The following is an 11,249-nucleotide window of genomic DNA, read 5'->3' as shown; positions in this document are numbered from 1 at the left end:
TGATACTACTGATTCCTCTCTCTCATCTGATGGTCTTGTGTCCATGACTTTGAATGTGATTAACTTTGTAGAGCAGCAGAAAATACCTAAAGAACCTTCCATCACATTTGATTCCAGTGAAACTATCAGGGCACCTGATGGTCCTTTATATATAGTTGCGAAAGTCAAGAATACACCTTGCCGTGGAGTGCTTATTGATCCTTCGTGCATGGTTAATGTTATTACTGAAGAATTCCTTTTTACTTTGCAATTGAATCAAGTGATTTATGACAAAACAAATGTGGTTGTGAAAATATTTGATGCATTTTCTTCTCCTGCAATTGGTTCTATTACATTACCTATTGAGGTCCGTAACAAATCCCTTGATGTGGACTTTGCTATTATTCCATCTTCCGAACAATTTCGTGTGAAGCTTGGCTATCCTTGGCTATCTTCCATGAAAGCTATTGCTTCTCCTATTCACAAGTGTTTGAAATTTCCCCATAATGGTGAAGTTGTTACTGTCAATCATAGTCTCTTTAAACTAGCTGAAAGAACTTCTAGCGTTCCTCTTGATTACTTTTGGCCTAAACAATTCCAATCTCTTCCTCCGTGAAGTGATCATCTTTTCAAATCTTATCAAAAGTGGAAAAAAGATATGATCCTATCTCTAAGTAAACCTAGAACACCCAAACTTGACATTCCTATCATTCTTGAGAAGGAAGTTCTTCCTTTGAAAGATAAAACTAATGTCTTTCCTCAAGAAGATTCCCAACCCATCCCTATGGATGTGACTATGTCTATGTCTGATAAACTTCCTAAAAGTAGACCTACCCCTCCTCGTCATGATGGACTTGGTCTCCTTCCTAAACCAAATATTCCTCCCTTATATGGAGCAGTTCCTCCTCCATCCTCTTATGGAGAGAAGAGACCTTCCTCTTCTCCTATTATTCAACCTAAGAGACCACAACCTAAACACCCAAGTGATAAGGATGAGAACATTCCTCCTCCTCAATCTTCTCAACTTCCTACTAAGACTAGATGAAATCGTTCTGCACGTGAACGCCGATGAAAGCGTCGTCTTAGAGCTCAAGCAGTTGCTTCTCAAACTTTGCGATCCCCAAAAACACCTTCAACAAGCATTATTCCATTTTCTCCTCAGCCGACGATTGAGCCGAAATCTCCTAAACATAAGATGCATGATGGTCTTGATCCTGTGCGAGTTAAAGATCCTATTTTTATAAATCTTGATGATGATATAGATGAAAATGTTATTCATGATGCAAATGTTACTCCTGTTCATTCTGATAGTGAATATGAACTTGTTGATATTGATAACCATTTATCTAACGCATTTTCTAAAGCACTTATCCTAGCTCCTAGACAAGAACACCGTGGCTTGGGATATGAACATAGCCCTTGTTTGGATCTTGTGATAGCTCCATCTGCTGTGTTGGATGTTCCTCCTCTAGCGTGTTCCCTACCTTCCCGAAACATTGATCAGCAAGATCGGGGGGTAGATGACGTGCTAGACTAGTTTCATTAGCATAGCAGATTCTCTCCTCCTCTCTTTCGTTACTTCTTCTATATGTTACTCTCATTCTTCTATTTGTTGTCCTTAGTGTTGTCTACTTGAGGACGATGCAAAGTATTGAGATCTCTCGATCTCTCTCATGTTGACTCAAAAGACACATGTGTTCCCTTCTTCTAGGTGACCTTCCTTGATTGGGGAATGAAGAACAATTATGCATACATACATATGATATACATGAATTATCATACAACATACTGACCCCGAGGAAAGCGAAGTCACCTCGTGCTTTGTGTTTTGTGTCTATTATCCTTGGGCTTATCTCACACTTGGGGGCTAAATCCTTGTGATAACGTGCTCCTTTCCCTTTTTCATTTTCTTATATGTATCACTACCTTAAAGCAATCACCCCCGGTGAGGCGTGTGTGATCGCTTTAACGTAGGGGGGCATACATCCTGTTCATATCTTTTCAAGATACTTAAAAATTTCTTGACAAAATTAGCTTTGTCTTGAAAATTTTTGATATCTTTCTTGCATGACTCATAGTGAGGGAACCTTACTACTGACAGTCATGGTTCTCCCTCGTGATCTTCCCTTTTACTTTGTCAATCGAAGTCATAAGATCCTTAGTCCACTGGGGGCTTGGTGTATCTTGCCTCCTTGACGTGGTGAAAGTCTTTCAATGTTGTTTCCTTGTACTTTACCGGAAGTATGAGCATACGCCTATACTCCCGCTAAAGTGGGGGCTAAATGTAGCGTCCTAAAATTGCGACACTTGCAATTTCGACCGCATTTGGGTCTTCACGATGGCGACGCAACACGCAACCTGAATGGAGACCCCGAAACCTGATTATGACACTGAAAACTGCATTTTCTTGCACCCTGGCCTAAACCTCCTTTGCACCCTGCTATCCCGGGAGGTGGGACCAGAGCGCCCTGGTCCCCCAGGACCATGGCACCCAATGCCCTGGTCCCTGGGTCCTATTTTGGGCCCGATCTCTTTTGGACTTCGGGTCTTTATGTTTGCAAATTGGAAAATTATCTTTCCTGGTCAGCCTAAGGTCGGGAAAATCAGTCTATTAACCCTAATTGACAAGTATATAAACTACATTTTCCTCTCTCATATGATATGATGGAAAAAGCATGGAAACTATACTCAAGCATTCAAGCATTCAAGCATTCTTTCAAGCAATTGATCATTCTAAGTCTCCATTCAAGGCTAAGTGTTGCATTCAAGACAAGGATTCAACCATTGAAGAGGAGATCACATACTACATGCTACATACAACATGCAAACATACAACAAACAACAACATCTATACCTTCGCACATAAGGATACAAACATCCTTACAACAAGGTATTAGTACTTGTTTTACATTACATTTACAACATTTCTCATTTCTTGGTTAATTCCAAAACCGGGGTTTGACCTAAAGGAAAACCCCTAATCCCTAACCCCCCAATCGTCTTCGCTTTTCTGTGTGTAGGTTGCAGGTACGCGGCTGAAATTGAAGATCTTGAATCCTTGTGCAGAGACGAACAGATCCCCCTTCATTTCGCGGATTTTTCGGAGGACCGTGTGCACGCCGGGCGCCATCGTCCTGTCAACTTTTGCTCAAATTTGCAGGACAACACCGCATTGACATTTTACTACTAATTCCAAGTCCGCAGCTTCATCCTATATCCCTATCTCAGTTTATAAGCGAATCTTTGTCACTTTCTATGCATTCCTAGCTTAATTCTTCTATCAACATTCTTTACAAAAGAGGGTCACCTTGCTTTCTTAACCCTTGAAACACATTTAGCATCCAATCTTGCATTGTGTGGGATTGGATCTTGTGGGTTTCAACCCCTCTTTTGAATGTAAAGTCTCTCCCCTAAGTGAAAACCATCAACCCTAGTGAATCTCCCTTCTCTCTGCTTGGAGTTGGAAGAGGGGAGAGCAACTAGGGTTCGATTGCGATTTTCCGCTTTACAATACAAATAGGTTAAATTTAGTTTCTAGCCTATGTATCAAGAGTGCCTATGATATGGTCAATGATAATGCAAGGATAGATATATGTGAATGACTCAAAGATGAGTTGATAGACAATTTGGAAAAGATTAAAAGAGATAAGAAAGGAACATTCAGATTTGGAAACTTACTTATTTGTTTGATGCTGTACATAACCAAACAAGTACCTGGTATTGGTGCTAGAGATTTTGGATTTGACATACCAGTAGGAAAACAACTGTTAGATTTACTAAGCAATATGGGAGAGAGTAGGGAGAAAAACCTAAATGAACATTTTCAAGCATTAAAGGCTCGAATGAAAACTAGAGTAAGACTGTCACAAGATATTGTGGATAAGTATCATAAAGAAATCTGTTTTGTGATCAAGAAAGATGAAATTTGGATGGAAGTAGTTGTCCCTAGAACTATTTGCGTAATTGAGATGGGCTATGAAAAAGATGACAACATCATAGAAACTTATGCAAAAGCCCTACTTAAAGCACCCAAGGAACCAAAAGAGAAAGTGTTTGGTAGTGCTGAAACAATAGAAAGTATTATTCAATCTAGAAAAAGGGTTAAGAAGGTTGAAGCAACTCTAAGAAAAGGAACCCGACATGCAAAGGCAATTAAGGAAGATTTGTTAAAACAAATTGGTATAACTGAAAGTGAGTTGGAAGAACTTCAATCGGAAACTCATCTTTCACCGGTTGGAACTTCTTCTGAGAGTGATATACCAGCAAAATTTAAAAGGGTTGTAAGGAAAAGAAAACCCTCACTGACACCCTCTCCTACACCAAAAAGAACAAGAAAGAAGCAACAGGTAGTAAGGCCTCCGACGAAGAAAATCACTCCTAAGAAGAAGAAGGTGAAATGGACTATTGCTCCTCTAGACAAATTTCTCAACGAAATAACAGAGGATGGTAAGTTGAAAAACATCAACAAAATATACAACACACTATCAGTAGATGACAAGTATAGAGAATAGTGTAATTTTACACTTAAATATATACAAGCAATTCTTAATGGAAGTTGTTGATGAAATTCCTAATGATCTATATAGGAGATTAGAAGTTAGAAGATTAGCCATTGTTGAGCTGGATAAGAAAATTAAGATTGAAAAATTACTTGCAGTGCATTCAGTTAACTCACCTAATGAAATAGAAAAATTAATCAGTGAGGCTAACCGGACAGTATTCTCCACTACTCACCGACATGTAGCATTAATGGTAGGTAGAGTAAATGAAGTATCTAAGGAAACAACAGATGGATGGGATATATTCTTTGTGGAAAAAGAAAAAGAGGAAGAACTACTTAGGCCAAAAACTATCAAAGTATATCAAAAGGATAAAGATAAGGGGAAATGTAAGGTAGGTGGACCACCAAGCCTAAAAATAACTGACAATGTGCCCCCACCTCTTTCAGATACTCCACTGGTAGACACTACTGACAATTAACCAGCCACAAAGAGTATGGAGACTCCGGTAGAGGATACTAATCCTGAATCAGAATTTTTGTATACGGTAAATGTAGACACACAGGAAGTTAATGTTGTGGTTGACAGAGAAACCACTGAGGATAAGGAGAAAAATGTGACTACTGAGTCACCGACTGCAGAGGTTGAGATGAACATAGAAAAACCTACACAGGTAGAGCAACCGGTAGATGATACCACTAAGAAACCGACAGATACAATAGAAAAATCACCTGAAGAACCAACAAAGGAAAGTTCAAAGGTACAAACAAAGATTACATCTAAGAAACCAAAAGTTAAAAGCTCAGAGAAACCCTCTGAGATACAGATAGAGAAACCAAAACTGCTACAGGTTGAGGCTCAAGTTCAGACAAAAACAGTGCCACCGGCCCAAACTGAAAAAGCCCAAACCCCTAATTATAGAAATGCAAACACAAACTGACCTACTAGAGGTCGAAACAAGCAAGGTAATTACCACAACTGATAGCATGGATATTGTAAAGATTGTTGGACAAACATCTGGTACATCTATGGCAGAATTCAAACCTACAAATGTAACATAGGTCTTGTTAGATTCAATAAAGAAGATCACTGAATGCAATGCACAAGCCTATAAGGCTATTGATGATACAATACCAATTCTTAAATTGATTGCACTAAAGTTCATAGTTGATAATAAGGATTCTTTAGGACAACTAGACACATTGTCTAAGTTCATCACCAGTAACATATTGACTATTGATCAAATAAATGAGGATACATTTAAGGAAAGAATGATAAAAGAAAAATAGAAATTCTTTGAGGAAATTGTAAATAATAATAAAGAGAAAATGGATACTCTATTACTGGAACTTGGAGAAATAATTTTTGACCTCAAGAAACTGTACAGAGACACTTGTAAAACAAATATTTTGATAGAGGATCTTGACAAGGAGATCAACAAAGCACAAGATAAGATAAACAATACTACTGACAATCTGATAGGTGCATCCGATTCATTTATGGAGTTAGAGAAGAAGATTGCAGAGCAAGAAGAGAAAATCAAGAAACTAGAAAATGACAAACAAGGAATAAAGGATAAAGCAAAGGACTTGAAATACAGACTTAGTCCAAGACTAGAATACCTTATTTCTTTGAGAAAAGAAATATCTGAGGCTCTGGTTCTCAGACTAAAGACACTGGAAGAGAAAATGCACATATTCATTGGTACAGTGCAGAGAACTCAGGAGGCAATAAAAGACAACAAAACATTCATTAACAATATAAATCTAATTTTGACAGATATTTTTCAGATTGTAACCCACCGGTTACAAGAATCCAGGCAGGACTCCACTAACACTGAATGACAACCTTTGTCATTGATGTCAAAGGGGGAGTAGTGGGATGAGAAAAAACGGTTAAAGAAAGGACATCATTAGCTCAGGGGGAGCATACACTTTTTTCGCACACAGTTTTGGCAAACTAATTTTGGATATCATTTTGGACACTTTTGATTTTTCTCATGAGTGTTGCCATCAATGCCAAAGGGGGAGATTGTTGGAAAATGCACACTCCAATGAGAAATTGTAGGTGATTGAAGGTTTTGTCATTGATGGAAACTTTGCAATCATAGGACACCAACAAGACAAAGGTACCGGCACCGACACTGACAAACTCTACATCGGCATACAAAACACTAGAAGTGAAAGGAAGGATACCGGCACCTTGGCCGACTTCAATTTTGTTTAAAATGTATTTTGTAATTAATTCTTAAATCATTGTAAGCCGACATGGCGAGTTGTAATATGAATCATATATGCATGAGATCATTGTAGATCATTTTGTAGAGAGTAGAGAGGAAAAGAGATAGGATGCAAAATTATGCAGACCTAATATGCGAATTATTGGTTAAGGGTTTATGTATGTAGCAGAGCTTAAACTGGTACTAAACCCAGCATAGCAGATGCTGATCTGAAGCAGTACAAGACATTGGATTAGTATAATCCATTTTTGCAAGTCAGTGTGACTTCTTTTGTAATTGAGCAATGAGCTCTAGGCACTTGGCCTTCCTGCATGTACAGGCCCATGTTGTAAGAGTAATATTCCCTTATTGGCCAGTAAGTGAATATTGTGGGTTACAAATCCCACCGAGGTTTTTCCCACACTGGGTTTCCTCGTTAAAACACTATGTTATGGTGTGCTTCTCATGTTGTTATTATTGTTCTTAGTTACTGCATTATTTTTGGTTTACCGATACACAATTTTAATATGCTTTTCATGTTTTAAGTCAAGTAAATTTATATACCAGTTAGATACTGATTCACCCCCCCTCTCAGTATCTTTGGGAATCCTAACAACTGCATCCTAAAAATTTGGTACCTGTTCGTGCATAACTTGCATCAAAATAATAAAAAATACAAACTTCATTTTTTAAAAGTGTATAGAATCTAGTGTAGAATAATAATATGTAATTTTTTTTGAATTTGGTCAAGTATATCAAAAGTTATTAAAAAAATGGTAGACATATGTCAGTGAGGACTGCCAAGGCACTAATAAAGAAAAATAAAGTTTACTATGCTAATTTTTTCCAAAAATAGAAAAAATTATATGGTTAGAAAAACAAGAAGACATGTGAGATTATGGTGGTAATTTTAGAGATACCCGCTTGATCATTTGTAAACCTGATGATGACAAAGTCGAGAAATCATGTTGGAAGATGAGAAAACATGCAAAGGGACAAAAATGGGGGGAAAATGGGCTTGCAAGCATTAGGGTCATTTTTCAACCCTCTTACAAAGCCAAAACTCGCATGAGTTTTGAAAAAGAAAAAGTACTATTCACAGTTCTCCATAACCCGCACGGGTTTTGAAAAACAAAAAGTACTATTCATAGTTCTACATAACCCATACGGGTTATGTAGAACTAAAACCATTATTTTGTGTTTCACCAAACCCGTATAGGTTATGAAGACATAATAATGTATGCTTGTAAACTTAGCATTTACTACACATATGTATAGACATACATATAATATGTGTTTATGTATGTATATATACATATTTATAGTTATATATATACATTTATATAGATACATATATATATGTTTGTATGCATGCATGTCTCTCTTCTTTTCCTCTCTCTCTCTCTCATCTTCCTTTCCCCATCACCCTCTCTGTCTCCCTAATTATCCTCCTTGAGTTCTATCTCATCTCTCTCCCCCTCACACTTCTCTCTTTGTCTAGTCTGTCACCCTTTTCTCCTTCTCGTTATCTCTCTACCTCATGTCTCTCACCCTCTCCTCTCTCTCTCTCATTATCCTATCATATTCTCACCCTCTCCCCCTTCTCTCTCTTTCTGTAACCCTCCCTTTCCCTCTCCCCCCTCTCTCTCTCGTTATCTTATCCTATTATATCTCTCCCCCTTCCCCCCTCTCTCTCTCTCTCTCTCTAATTTTCCCAATCTCCCCCTCTCCTTTTCCCAATCTCCCTCCCTCCCCCTCTCCTTATCCTATTCTCTCTCTCTCTCTCTCTCTCTCTCTCCTATTCTCCCCATCTCCATCCTCCCTCTCCCTCTCTCCCAATCTCCTCTCTCTCTCCCTCTCTCCCTCTCTCCCTCTCTCATATCTCTATCTTACCCCATCTCCCCCTTCTCTCTCTCTCTATCCATTTTCCAATATCCCTCTCTCTCCCTCTCCCCCTCTCCTTTTCTCAATCTCCCTCCCTCCCTTCCCCCCCCCCTCTGTGTGTGTGTCTGTGTCTCTCTCTGTCTCTGTCTCTCTTTGTGTCTCTATGTGTCTCTCTCTATCTCTCTCTGTCTCTCTCTTTGGCTCTATCTCTGTTTGTCTCTATCTCTTTCTGTCTCTCTGTCTCTCTCTCCCTCTCTTCCTATCCCCTTCTCTATCTGTCTTTAACTCTCTCTCCCTCCCCGTCTCCCCCCCTCTCTCTCTCTCTCCCTCTCTTTATCCTATTCTCCCCATCTCTCTCTCTCTCTCTCTCTCTCTCCTATTCTCTCTCTTACCCCCTCTCCCCCTACTCTCTCTCTCCCTCTCTCTCTCCACTTCCTATTTGGTTCCTAGTTCTACATAACTTGTATGGGTTATGTAGAACTAAGGCCAAAACTTCTAGTTCTGCATAACTCGCAGGTTTCTAAAAAATATAATGTATGGGTTTTGAGGAACTTTTGATTTTTTATAATAAAATATAATTTTCCTCAAAACCCATACGGGTTTTGAGGAAATTTTTGTTTTTTTAGTTGTTTTTTGCTAGGCTTGGTGTTTTTGAATTTCCAAAACATGCACGGGTTATGAATTTTTTAATTTATTTTTGCATGTGGCCACTTTTTTGTTCACCATCTTGGTGCACTTACCCCACTATACATTGTTTCATGTTCATTTTATGCCTCTAAAATAGCTCTATTATAGACATCAACAAGTCATACCTAAAGAATAACTCATTTATGAAATCAACCAAAAATGTCCAAACTAACCTAAGTGACTAAAAATTCTAGCTCGAGTGGAGCAAAATATAGACAATAGGTGTTGTGGCATGATCATACATAGTTTCCATTACTATAATATAATTTCATTTCTTTATCACTTAGCCTAGGAATAAGTATCCTCACATAGTAATATTGTACAAAAATAGGGTAACCAAAACCACTCAAAGAATATCATCCTTGAACATTATTACTAGACTTCAATAAATACTTTGACTATAACAATAATGTAAGAATGATAAATTACTAACCCTTATTTATTCCCCTTATCTTTTCTAGAAGGATTTCAAGACAATAACATAGATGATACCGTACATGTATCAAGGATAAATGAATGACTATCAAGTTTATAATATCTTTATATTGATATAACATGTGATTTTAGAAGTTTTAATAATTAATCTACCAATATTTAGGAATTTAGAGTTCAAGAGTTGATTTAGGGTTATCAAAGGATACATATTCTATTATTCATTTCTCTCACTTTCAAATTCATACAATCATGGATGTATTAAAAGAAACAAAATTATGATTTACCACCATAGCACACTATATTATACTGCATTTATCTCTTCCATAAATATTTAATCATTTAGATCAATAATAATATACTAATGTCTTGGCTATAGGATCAAGAGACACAATCATCAACATACTTGACCATAACTAATAATAACATTGTCTTATAATAATTAAGGGGATACAATAAAATCTTATTATATTATTTAGTGACATCTTAAATCTCATAGTAGTTTGCTCTTGCTCTATTAGATATGTTATCAATTTCATTAGAAAGTAGGAATCCATTTCAAAAGTACTAAATGAATTTAACAAACAAAAGCATATGGGTACTCATATTAGGTAATTGAGGGGAAATGTTATTTTACAAACCCACCCTAGCTTAAAATTGATTATATAATAAAGGTTTCACTAAATATAATTTATTAAAATAATTAATCACAAATTGAGAGAGAGAGAGAGAGAGAGAGAGAGAGAGAGAGAGAGAGAGAGAGAGAGAGAGAGAGAGAGAGTTTCTCACCAATTTTTTGTGTGTTATTATAATAAAAATAATTGATAAGCAACTAAAAGCAACAATAGATATACCTTGGAGCAAGATTTTTATATAAAATCTATGCTATTATGTCCGTACCTTAAATAATCATGGTAGAAAGTGAGTCCTTCAATTTTTTAATTGATGCATACTCTTCATGAAATACACATAAGATAATAATACTAAGGAAAATAAAGAGAAAATAGTTGAACATTCTATTTGTCAACATTTGCAAGTTCTAGCATACATTTTTTCTTGTCTTCAATTCATTTATGTCTTGGGAGTGATGGCCAAAATATGTTTCTCTTTGATGGGCATATATAACCCATTCCAAAGATCTCATTTGGAAGAGACATAGAGAATTCTCACATAGGTTGTAGAATCTAGATTTACACTTTTAAGATGCAATTTGTCAAAATTTTCCAAGGCTTTTTCAACAAACCCATTTTGCAAATATCTTACAATGGTTACTATCCATAAAACCACATCTCTTTGAGGTATTTATGAAATATTTCACTTATCCTATGTACCCATCAAGGCATTCACAACTACTACATTCTAACAAAAATCTCCTTTTGATGCAGTCAAGGTAGGGAGATCCAATGAAGGACAACCCATCCTTGCAGACTAACACAAAAACCATGCAAGATATACCGGTAACCAGTAATACAACACCAAAAATAATAGAAAGAACAACCAGTAACAACACATAATACACAACCGGTAAACTATATGGACAATTCTTATTA

This window comes from Cryptomeria japonica, chromosome 1 (assembly GCF_030272615.1).
Source record: "Cryptomeria japonica chromosome 1, Sugi_1.0, whole genome shotgun sequence".
Classification (NCBI taxonomy): domain Eukaryota; kingdom Viridiplantae; phylum Streptophyta; class Pinopsida; order Cupressales; family Cupressaceae; genus Cryptomeria; species Cryptomeria japonica.
Note: the sequence above shows the minus strand (reverse complement) of the source record.